Here is a 12,336-nt window from a genome sequence, read left to right as displayed (position 1 = left end):
AGAACAAATCATTTTAAAATGTGTATGGACACACAAAAGACTCTGAATAGAAAACAATACCAGGAAAGAACAGAGCTGGAGGAATCACACCCCCTGACTTCAGAGTATACTACAAAGTTGACACAAAAACAGACACACAGATCAATGGAACAGGATAGAGGGCCCAGTACTAAACCCATGCACTTACGCTCAATTATCTATGACAAAGGAGGCAAGAATATACAATGGAGAAAAGACAGTCTCTTCAATATGTAGTGCTGAGAAAACTAGACAACTACATGTAAAAAATTAAACTAGAACATTTGATCACACCATATACAAAAATAAACTCAAAATGGATTAAAAGACCTAAAGTACGACTGGAAACTATACAGCACCTAGAGGAAAACATAGGCAGAACACTCTTAAACATAAATCTCAGCGATCTTTCTCTGGAACGGTCTCCTAAAGCACAGGAAATAAAAGCAAAAAGAAACAAATGGGACCCAATTAAACTTAAAAGCTTTTGCACAGAAAAGGAAACTACTGACAAAATGAAAAGACACCTACAGAATACAGAAAAGATTTCCTAATTATATCATTGATAAGGGGTTAATATCCAAAATATATAAACAGGTCATATAAGTCAAGATAAAAGAAAAAAAACAATTAAAAAATGGGCAGAAGAACTAAATAGACATTTTTCCAAAGAGGAAATACTCTGGCCAACAGGTATATGAAAAGATGTTTAACATCGCTAATCATCAGGGAGATGCAGATCTAAACTACCTCAAACCTATCAGAATGGCTATCCTCAGAAAGAACACAAATAATAAATATTGGAGAGGATGTGGAGAAAACCCTAACTCTTCTTGGGAATGTAAATTGGTGCAACCACTGTGAAAAACAGTACGGAGGTTTCTCAAAGAAAACAAAAGTAGAACTACCATATGACCCAGCAATTCCACTCCTGGGTATATAGCTGAGAAAAACAAAAACACTAAATCGAAAGGATACATACAATGTTTGTAGCTGCATTATTTACAACTGCCAAGATAGGGAAGCAACCTAAGTGTTCATCAAGAAATGAATGGTTAAAGAAGATGTGGTATACATATACAATGGAATACTACTCAGCCAAAAAAAAAACCACCACCATAAAACCACACACAAAAAATCAAGAACAAAATTTTGCCATTTGCAGCAACATGTACAGACTTGGAGGGCATTATGCTAAGTGAAATGAGTCAGGCAGAGAAAGACAAATCCTGTATGGTATTATTTATATGTGGAATCTATAAAATAAAACAAATTAGTAAATATACCAAAAAAGAAACAGACTCACAGATACAGAAAACATACTAGTGGTTACCTTGGGGAAAGGGAAGGGAGGAGGGGCAAGATAGGAGTAGGGGATTCAGAGGTACAAACTATTATTTACAAAATAAATAAGCTTTGAGGATATATTATACAACACAGGGAATATAACCAATGTTTTATAATAACTATAAATGGTGTTTAACCTTTAAACATTGTGAATAACTATGTTGTATACCTGTAACTTAACTAATATTGTATACTTCAAAAAAAACTGTACTTCAAAGAAAACCTCGACCTGAATTTTGCATTTTATAAGTATTCATATATTTAGACTATATTAGACTTATTTTGATGATCATTTCAAAATATATATAAAGATCAAGTCAGATGTTGTATATGTGAAAATAATATAATGTCGTATGTCAATTATATCTCAGTTTTAAAAAAGAATATACAGGTGCCTCAATAAAAATACAAAACTACATACAGCAGGCCTAATCATGGAAAAACAATTTTTTTTCAAAGCTGATGCCAAGCCCTCTCTTCTGCTTTCAGGAGAAGTTGTTTTTAATGTTTTGTAAAACAACTATGTAACTCAGTAATTAACTCAGTGAAAGCACTTATGAGATTCAATACACATTTTTTTGGGGGGGAGGTAAATTTCAGCAAGTTACATACAAAGAACTTAACTGTAATACAATGTATATTAGAATGATTTTGATGATTAAATATTTATAATTTATGTTTATAATTTCACAGGGCAAATACTTCGAAGATAATATATTTCATCATAGAGTATAAAAATTTACTATGTTTTACAATTAATTTTTAAAATACCAACACATGCCTCTTTGATGAAGTTAAAGAGTAGAAGTATCTTATAATTTTGCTATTTTAATAAAAATGTAATTACAAGAGTCAACCACCAGATGGGAGTGTTTCACAATATTATATACCCTTTGTAGAAAGCATTCTACAGTCAAGGTGTCTTTCTCCTTGAAGGCAGTTTTCAAGATTGAAGCATGTATCGTGTATATATCACTTAGAGATTTTTACTCTTACTCTTTCACTTCTTAAGTTGTGGTCATTATTGAACTTCATTAATTCAAGTTTTGTCAATTATACAGGTCTTTTCTAAGGGATCCGGATTTTTCAACTCTTAATATACGATGAAATAGTGTTGTAATACTTAGGACATGAAAAAATATATATTCTTTTTCAACTTTTCCTTTCTGGTAGAAACAGAAGTGACCTCCAATTTGTTTATATTATTATCTATTTCTAAGCAAATTGATAATTCTTCCTTTTTTTGATTATTATTATTATTATTTTTTTTTGCGGTACGTGGGCCTCTCACTGTTGTGGCCTCTCCCGTTGTGGAGCACAGGCTCTGGATGCGCAGGCTCAGCGGCCATGGATCACGGGCCCAGCCACTCCGCGGCATGTGGGATCTTCCCGGACCGGGGCACGAACCCGTGTCCCCTGCATCGGCAAGCAGACTCCCAGCCACTGTGCCACCAGGGAAGCCCCTTCCTTTTTTCTGTAATTTATAAATACCATAGGTACAAGGATACAATATTTTCTGCTGAACATCTGCATAGCTAAATTAATAGCTATGTATCATCAGCCTGTTGTAAAGATGAAAATGAGTTCAAATATGTGAATAACTCAGCCATATGCAAAGTGCTAATCACACATTATGCCATTATTAATGAAACACTTTTTAAAAACTGTTAACTGAAAAGATGTAGTTATAATCATGTTGATCATTCTGCAGTAAAAGATAGTGTGCCATTTGAAGCAAACTATTTTGTTAAGAAAAGTGACGAGGTGAGATCTGAGTTGACATCTAATACAAATAAAACATTAACTTCAAATTCAAGTTGAACTTTCACTTCACATAAAAGTTAACTTTGGCACTGTCAGCAACTCCTGAAGGGCTTGTTAGCACAAGAATGCTGGATTCCATCCCGAATTTCTGGTTCTGTAGATCTGGGGTTGCACCCAAGAATTTGCATGTTTAAAAGTTCCCAGATGTTGCTGCTTCGCCTGCTGGTCAGGTGATGGCACCTGGAGAACAACTGACCTACAACAATGCCGATATTTGAAAACAATCCATTAAAATAAAGAAAAATTTAGAAAGGACAAAGTTATATTCCGTCAGTTCTCTGAATATTCTTTTCACAGAAGTAGTTAATTAACTTCCAGAATGATAAGTAATAGCGTATCCCCTTGATGATTTACAGACTAAAATCCACAACAAAGTAATATTAATCTTCAATGTTTTGGGATAGCTGACAGATGTTTTATTTTTTTACCCCAAGAAATGCTGCTCTAGGATAAATTGCACAACTTCCTATTTTATATATATATATATTTTTTTTTTTACTTAATTAATTTGTTTTATTTACTTTTGGCTGTGTTGGATCTTTGTTGCTACCTGCAGGCTTTCTCCAGTTGCAGCGCAGGGACTACTCATCGTTGCGGTGAGTGGGCTTCTCATTGTGGTGACTTCTCTTGTTGCAGAGCACAGGCTCTAGGCGTGTGAGCTTAGCTGCTCCATGGCATGTGGGATCTTCCCAGACCAGGGCTTGAACCCATGTCCCCTGCCTTGGCATGCAGATTCTTTTTATTTGTTTGTTTGTTTTGTTTTGTTTTGTTTTGTTTGTGGTATGCGGGCCCCTCACTGTTGTGGCCTCTCCCGTTGCAGAGCACAGGCTCTGGATGCACAGGCTCAGCGGCCATGGCTCACGGGTCCAGCCGCTCCACGGCATGTGGGATCTTCCCAGACCGGGGCACGAACCCGTGTCCCCTGCATCGGCAGGTGGACTCTCAACCACTGCGCCACCAGGGAAGCCCTGGCATGCACATTCTTAACCACTGCGCCACCAGGGAAGTCCCTATATATATATTTTTTTAATTAAGCAGATGAAACAGTTACTCTTGAGGGACTCTGAGAAGTTATGAAATGGTTGGAAAATTGCTTCGGCGTCTGTTCTGGTTCTGCAGCAGAGCAATCTCACAGTTCTTGGTTCTCTCCAAGTCTGAGCAGAAAGTCTCTTTGCACTGGAATAAGCAACACTTCTTAAATCCTTCAAAACCTTTAATCAGTTTCTACCCCACTCTCTCGGCCATTTTTTTTAATCTTCCCAGCAGCTGCAGAAGTGCATGCCTACAGCAGATTACTGTAAACCATTTCGAAATTATCCTACTTCCCAGGATCCTCCAAGCCTCTGCTTCACAGATCTTTAGAAAGTTTTTTAGTTAATGGGGACGCCTAGTGTACATGGTGAAATAAACATGCAGATTATACCAACACTGAACGTTCCTAGAGTTACACAAGAACACACTACTCCAGAGAGAAAGCATCTATGTTCGTACTTCTTCCTGAAACTATAACTGTTCAGAGGGTAACATTTTTCATTCTCAGATTTTGCCGTGATGTTAGAAATATTTACAACCAAGGCTGTTGCTGTGGCAAATTCAAATCTGAGACACGCAAACAGGGTGTAAAAAATGTAACAGTAAAATTAAAATTTAAAGAAAGAGCACAATTAGTCTTCACAGGATAGGTAAAGAGGAAGAATGATCATAGTATTTAGGGTTAGCAAGGGAGATAGATGGTCAACTGCTGATAACTCCTGGTAACACTAATTGGTAAAACATTTTAAAAGAGCAATTTGGCAGTATGTATCAAAATGTAGAAGAAGTCCCAAAATATACTCTAGAAATATAATTAAGAACACTGTATTTCCTACAATTTATATTCAACTGTAAGGGAAAAAATAGCAATACAACTCAAAATTTAAGAGCGGTCATTTTCAAGTAAACCTGTTATGAAGATAGCACTTTATAGTGATAGAATGTCACAATGAAAACTTTTGGAGTTCATAGTCCAGGAGTTACTATTCTGGCCTATATATAAGCCTGGAATCTATTTGCACATATCTATTTCCTGGGAAAAATCTGTAATAGCTTTCATCAGATTCCCAAAGCTGCTCATATGCACAATTTTCCATTTAAACAGGGGTTTGGAGAATTTGCTGAAGCCCAGTTTATTCATCTTTCTTAGAAACTCCTGATCTAGTCACCCCCAAGTTTAATTTAAGAAGAAACTGAGCTCTAAAAAAAATGTTTGAGGAGGAGCGGGGCATGGCAGCCAGAAGGGAGTAGGAGAGCCTGAATGGAGTCCGGGTTGAAGGTCAGGGCCTTTTCCTGGCCAACATGGCATGGATCCCTACCTGACCACTGCAAGTGACTTTTACCCTGGGATTCAGAAATGTCTACAGGACTGAGACTGGACCCACTAAAGGTTACAGCAGCACACAGATAAAATATCCTTCAACTGAACTACATGTGCCCAGTCACTCAACACAACTCTAAAGCTGTGTAGTTGACAGGCTCTTGGTGCTCGAGCCAGGCGTCAGGGCTGTGCCTCTGAGGTGGGAGAGCCAAGTTCAGGACACTGGTCCACAAGAGACCTCTCAGCTCCACGTAATATCAAACGGCGAAAATCTCCCAGAGATCTCCATCTCAACGCCAAGACCCAGCTCCACTCAATGACCAGCAAGCTACACTGCTGGACACCAACGGACAAACAACTAGCAAGACAGGAACACAACTCCATCCATTAGCAGAGAGGCTGCCTAAAATCATAATAAGGCCAAAGACACCCCAAAACACACCACCAGACGTGGACCTGGCCACCAGAAAGACAAGATCCAGCCTCATCCACCAGAACATAGGCACTAGTTCCCTCCACCAGGAAGCCTACACAACCCACTGAACCAACCTTAGCCACTGGGGACAGACAACAAAAACAAGGGGAACTATGAACCTGCAGCCTGCAAAAAGGAGACCCCAAACACAGTAAGTTAAGCAAAATGAGAAGACAGAGAAACACACAGCAGATGACGGAGCAAGGCAAAACCCACCAGACCTAACAAATGAAGAGGAAGTAGACAGTCTACCTGAAAAAGAATTCAAAATAATGATAGTAAAGATGATCCAAAATCTTGGCAACAGAATGGAGAAAATACAAGAAACATTTAACAAGGACCTAGAATAACTAAAGAGCAAACAAACAATGATGAACAGCACAATAAATGAAATTAAAGCTTCTCTAGAAGGGAACAATAGCACAATAACTGAGGCAGAAAAACGGTAAGTGACCTGGAAGATAAAATAGTGGAAATAATTATTGCAGACCAGAATAAAGAATGAAAAGAATTGAGGACAGTCTCAGAGACCTCTGGGAAAACATTAAACACGCCAACATTTGAATTATAGGGGTTCAAGAAGAGGAAGAGAAAAAGAAAGGGACTGAGAACATATTTGAAGAGATTATAGTTGAAAATTTCCTTAATATGGGAAAGGAAATAGTTAATCAAGTCCAGGAAGCACAGAGAGTCCCATACAGGATAAATCCAAGGAGAAACATGCCAAGACACATATTAATCAAACTATCAAATATTAAATACAAAAATAAAGTATTAAAAGCAGGAAGGGAAAAACAACAAATAACACACAAGGGATTCCCCATAAGGTTAACAGCTGATCTTTCAGCAGAAACTCTACAAGGCAGAAGGAGGTGGCAGGACATATTTAAAGTGATGAAGGAGAAAAACCTACAACCAAGATTACTCTACCCAGCAAGGATCTCATTCAGATTCGAGGGAGGAATTAAAACCTTTACAGACAAGCAAAAGCTAAGAGAATTCAGCAACACTAAACCAGCTTTACAACAAATGCTGAAGGAACTTCTCTAGTCAGGAAACACAAGAGAAGGAAAAGACCTACAATAACAAACCCAAAACAATTAAGAAAATGGTAATAGGAACATACATATGGATAATTACCTTAAATGTAGATGGTTTAAATGCTCCAACCAAAAGACGTAGACTGGCGTAGAAAAACAAGACGTGTATATATGCTGTCAACAAGTGACCCACTTCAGACCTAGGGACACTTACAGACGGAAAGTGAGGGGATGGAAAAAGATATTCCATGCAAATGGAAATCAAAAGAAAGCGGGAGTAGCAATTCCCATATCAGACAAAGTAGACTTTAAAACAAAGACTATTAGGGGCTTCCCTGGTGGCGCAGTGGTTGAGAGTCCACCTGCTGATACAGGGGACACGGGTTCATGTCCCAGTCTGGGAAGATCCCACATACCGCGGAGCAGCTGGCTCTGTGAGCCATGGCTGCTAGGCTTGCGTGTCCGGAGCCTGTGCTCCACAGCAGAAGAGGCCATGGCAGTGAGAGGCCCGTGTACCACAAAAACAAAAAACAAAAACAAAAAAAACCCCAAAGACTATTACAAGAGACAAAGAAGGACACTACATAATGATCAAGGGATCAATCCAAGAAGAAGATATAACAATTGTAAATATTTATGCACCAACATGGGAGCACCTCAATACATAAGGCAAATACTAACAGCCATAAAAGGGTTAATCAACAGTAACACAATCATAGTAGGGGATTTTAACACCCACTTTCACCAATGGACAGATCATCCAAAATGAAAATAAATAAGGAAACACAAGCTTTAAATGATACATTAAACAAGATGGACTTAATTGATATTTATAGGACATTCCATCCAACAACAACAGAATACACATTCTTCTCAAATGCTCGTGGAACGTTTTCCAGGATAGAACATATCCTGGGTCACATATCAAGCCTTGGTAAATTTAGGAAAATTGAAATCGTATCAAGTATCTTTTCTGACAACAATGCTATAAGACTAGATATCAATTACAGGAAAAAATCTGTAAAAATACAAACACATTGGAGGCTAAACAATACACTACTTAATAACCAAGAGATCATGAAGAAATCAAAGAGGAAATCAGAAAATACCTAGAAACAAATGACAATGAAAACACGATGACCCAAAACCTATAGGATGCCGCAAAAGGAGTTCTAAGAGGGAAGTTCATAGCAATACAATCCTACCTTAAGAAACAAGAAACATCTCAAATAAACCACCTAACCTTACACCTAAAGCAATTAGAGAAAGAAGAACAAAACCCCTGCAAATTTAGCAGAAGGAAAGAAATCATAAAGATCAGATCAGAAATAAATGAAAAAGAAATGAAGCAAATGATAGCAAAGATCAATAAAACTAAAAGCTGGTTCTTTGAGAAGATAAACAAAATTGATAAACCATTAGCCAGACTCATCAAGAAAAAAGGAGAAGACTCAAATCAATCGAAGTAGAAATGAAAAAGGAGAAGTAACAACTGACACTGGAGGAATATAAAGGATCATGAGAGATTACTACAAGCAACTATATGCCAATAAAATGGATAACCTGGAAGAAATGGACAAATTCTTAGAAATGCACAACGTTCTGAGACTGAAGCAGGAAGAAATAGAAAATATGAACAGACCAATCACAGGCACTGAAATTGAAATTGTGATTAAAAATCTTCCAACAAACAAAAGCCCAGGACCAGATGGCTTCACAGGCGAATTATATCAAACATTTAGAGAAGTGCTAACACCTATCCTTCGCAAACTCTTCCAAAATATAACAGAGGGAGGAACACTCCCAAACTCATTCTACAAGGCCACCATCACCCTGATACCAAAACCAGACAAAGATGTCACAAAGAAAGAAAACTACAGGCCAATATCACTGATGCACATACATGCAAAAATCCTCAACAAAATACTAGCAAACAGAATCCAACAGCACATTAAAAGGATCATACACCATGATCAAGTGGGGTTTATCCCAGGAATGCAAGGATTCTTCAACATATGCAAATCAATCAATGTGATACACCATGTTAACAAATTGAAGAAGAAAAACCATATGATCATCTCAATAGATGCAGAGAAAGCTTTCGACAAAATTCAACACCCATTTATGATAAAAACCCTCCAGCAAGTAGGCATAGAGGGAATTTTCCCCAACATAATAAAGGCCATATATGACAAACCCACAGCCAACATCATCCTCAATGGTGAAAAACTGAAACCATTTCCACTAAGATCAGGAACCAGACAAGGTTGCCCACTCTCACCACTAGTATTCAACATAGTTTTGGAAGTTTTAGCCATAGCAATCAGAGAAGAAAAAGAAATAAAAGGAATCCAAATCGGAAAAGAAGAAGTAAAGCTGTCACTGTTTGCAGATGACATGATACTATACATAGATAATCCTAAAGATGCTAGCAGAAAACTACTAGAGCTAATCAATGAATTTGGTAAAGTAGCAGGGTACAAAATTAATGCACAGACATCTCTTGCATTCCTATACACTAACGATGAAAAATCTGAATGTGAAATTAAGAAAACACTTCCATTTACCATTGCAACAAAAAGAATAAAATATCTAGGAGTGGGCTTCCCTGGTGGCGCAGTGGTTGAGAGTCTGCCTGCTGATGCAGGGGACGTGGGTTCGTGCCCCGGTCCGGGAAGATCCCACATGCCGCGGAGTGGCTGGGCCCGTGAGCCATGGCCGCTGAGCCTGCGCTTCCGGAGCCTGTGCTCCGCAACGGGAGAGGCCACAGCAGTGAGAGGCCCGTGTATCGCAAACAAAAACAAACAAAAAAAAATAAATAAATAAAATATCTAGGAATAAACCTACCTAAGGAGACAAAAGACCTGTATGCAGAAAATTATAAGACACTGATGAAAGAAATTAAAGATGATACAAATAGATGGAGAGATATACTACATTCTTGGATTAGAAGAATCAACATTGTGAAAATGACTCTACTACCCAAAGCAATCTACAGATTCAATGCAATCCCTATCAAACTACGACTGGCATTTTCCACAGAACTAGAACAAAAAAATTCACAACTTGTATGGAAACACAAAAGACCCCGAATAGCCAAAGCAATCTTGAGAAAGAAAAATGGAGCTGGAGGAATCAGGCTCCCTGACTTGAGACTATACTACAAAGCTTCAATAATCAAGATAGTATGGTACTGGCACAAAAACAGAAATATAGATCAATGGAACAGGATAGAAAGCCCAGAGATAAGGTGACAATATGTGCGTGGGTTTATCTTTGATAAAGGAGGCAAGAATATACAGTGGAGAAAAGACAGCCTCTTCAATAAGTGGTCCTGGGAAAACTGGACAGCTACATGTAAAATAATGAAATTAGAACACTCTGTAATACCATACACAAAAATAAACTCAAAATGGATTAGAGACCTAAATGTAAGGCCAGACACTATCAAACTCTTAGAGGAAAACACAGGCAGAACACTCTTTGACATAAATCACAGCAAGATCCTTTTTGACCCACCTCCTAGAGAAATGGAAATAAAAACAAAAATAAACAAATGGGACCTAATGAAACTTCAAAGCTTTTGCACGGCAAAGGAAACCATAAACTAGATGAAAATACAACCCTCAGAATGGGAGAAACATTTGCAAATGAAGCAACTGACAAAGGATTAATCTCCAAAATTTGCAAGCAGCTCAATATCATAAAAAGAAACAACCCAATCCAAAAATGGGCAGAAGACCTAAATAGACATTTCTCCAAAGAAGAATACAGATTGCCAACAAACACATGAAAGAATGATCAACATCATTAATCGTTAGAGAAATGCAAATCAAAACTACAATGAGATATCATCTCACACCGGTCAGAATGGCCATCATCAAAAAATCTACAGGGCTTCCCTGGTGGCGCAGTGGTTGAGAGTCCGCCTGCCGATGCAGGGGACACGGGTTCGTGCCCCGGTCCGGGAAGATCCCACATGCCGCGGAGCGGCAGGGCCCGTGAGCCATGGCCGCTGGGCCTGTGCGTCCGGAGCCTGTGCTCCGCAACGGGAGAGGCCACAACAGTGAGAGGCCCACATACCGCAAAAAAAAAAAAAAAAATCTACAAACAATAAATGCTGGAGAAGGTGTGGAGAAAAGGGAACCCTTTTGCACTGTTGGTGAGAATGTAAATTGATACAGCCACTATGGAGAACAGTATGGAGGTTCCTTAAAAAACTAAAAATAGAACTACCATACGACCCAGCAATCCCACTACTGGGCATATACCCTGAGAAAACCATAATGCAAAAAGAGTCATGTACCAAAATATTCATTGCAGCTCTATTTACAATAGCCAGGACATGGAAGCAGCCTAAGTGTCCATTGACAGATGAATGGATAAGAAGATGTGGCACATATATATATATACTGGAATATTACTCAGCCATAAAAAGAAACGAAACTGAGTTATTTTTAGTGAGGTGGATGGACCTAGAGTCTGTCATACAGAGTGAAGTAAGTCTGAAAGAGAAAAACCAATACTGCATGCTAACATATATATGGAACCTAAAAAAAAATTGTCATGAAGAATCTAGGGACAAGACGAGAATAAAGATGCAGACCTCCTAGAGAATGGACTTGAGGATATGGGGAGGGGGAAGGGCAAGCTGGGACAAAGTAAGAGAGTGGCATGGACATATATACACTACCAAACGTAAAATAGATAGCTAGTGGGAAGCAGCCTCATAGCACAGGGAGATCAGCTCGGTGCTTTGTGACAACCTAGAGGGGTGGGATAGGGAGGGTGGGAAGGAGGGAGATGCAAGAGGCAAGAGATTTGTGGACATATGTATATGTATAACTGATTCACTTTGTTATAAAGCAGAAACTAACACACCATTGTAAAGCAATTATACTGCAATAAAGATGTTAAAAAAAAAAAAGTTTGACGAAGTCACTGCTCGTTATAGCATGTGGTTAAAGTATATAGATATAGGGACTTCCACAGCCATCCAGCAGTTAAGACTCCATGCTTCCACTGCAGAGGGCATGGGTTTGATGCCTGATCAGGGAACTAAGATCCCACATGCTGCATGTTGCAGCAAAAAAGTTAACAAAAAAAAAAAAACAAAAGAAAGAAAGAAAAAGTATATAGATATAGCATAGTTTCTTATCTATATTTAGAACCATCTATCTATATACATATATCTATATATATCTGTATTTAAATATATCTGTATTTAATAATATGTATGCAAATATGGATATAATGTGTGTGTGTATGTATAACCTCTG

The sequence above is a fragment of the Mesoplodon bidens genome, assembly GCF_964165515.1.
Source record: "Mesoplodon bidens genome assembly, chromosome: 10".
NCBI classification, from domain to species: domain Eukaryota; kingdom Metazoa; phylum Chordata; class Mammalia; order Artiodactyla; family Ziphiidae; genus Mesoplodon; species Mesoplodon bidens.
This window is presented reverse-complemented; position numbering follows the sequence as displayed.